The following is a 998-nucleotide window of genomic DNA, read 5'->3' as shown; positions in this document are numbered from 1 at the left end:
ATATATATATATATATATATATACATGTAAGTACATTAGAAGATTTGATTCTGTCGACTCTTTTATTACCTCAGATCCTTTTTTAAGAATTAGCCAATAACAAGTTTCGAAGGCCATTTTACCATCCTTGCTCCCAAACGATTCTTGTGGTGCCTGACAGGTTACTCCTGAGGGCTTATGTCTACTTTTTCAAAGTCAACAGGTTTTTCTGTGTATGCGTGTTCTGTAGTTTCTATAGCAAGAGAGAAAATGTAGAAATATTATGCAAAAAATATAGTTTTCTTTAGGTCAGAAACTGACATTTATTAGTCAGCTATATATATTGTTTAAAGAATTTCAAATAAAGTGCCACCATGTCACACGTGGAGAGGGGCACACCACCAGCTGTTTGACCTGACAGGTGACTCAGTACGTTTGTAGTTGGTTAAAAACAACAACAACCAATATACCATACTTTCTTTCTCCAAACAGCCATCTTTATATTTAGGGAAAAAAAAATTGTTGGGTTCTAGACTTTTTTAATATAAATTTTGTTGATACGGAATTGAGTAAGTTCAGGTGTTTCTGTGCATATGTTTTTATATGGTTTTTTTTTCTATTCAGTTTCAGTAATCCAGGTGGCAGTGAGTAACTGACATATGTTAATGACACTTTCCCCTAAATGGTGCTTTGGATTTGAAAGAGGTCTGATGGGGAGAGAGAGAATATGTCCTAAGAGCCTTCTTTTGATAAACCTGGACAAACCTGCAGGTAGTGGAGGAGGCTCCCACAAAGAGGCTCCTTAGCTGTCAGGCCACAGACGGATGGAGGCAGCCATGGAAAAGAGCCAGGCTTGTTGGTACTCAGGAGTGAGGATCAGTTGGGCTTCTGTTTCTTGAGGAATTCGCAGGCAGAGTAGTATCAATGATGGATGGTCTCTCCTAGTCAGCAAAGGGTACTCCGATGTGGGGGGTCTGCATTTCTTTATGCTTTTTTCCCTTTCTCCTCTCCCCCGCCCC

This window comes from Mastomys coucha, unplaced genomic scaffold, assembly GCF_008632895.1.
Source record: "Mastomys coucha isolate ucsf_1 unplaced genomic scaffold, UCSF_Mcou_1 pScaffold1, whole genome shotgun sequence".
Lineage (NCBI taxonomy): Eukaryota > Metazoa > Chordata > Mammalia > Rodentia > Muridae > Mastomys > Mastomys coucha.
Note: the sequence above shows the minus strand (reverse complement) of the source record.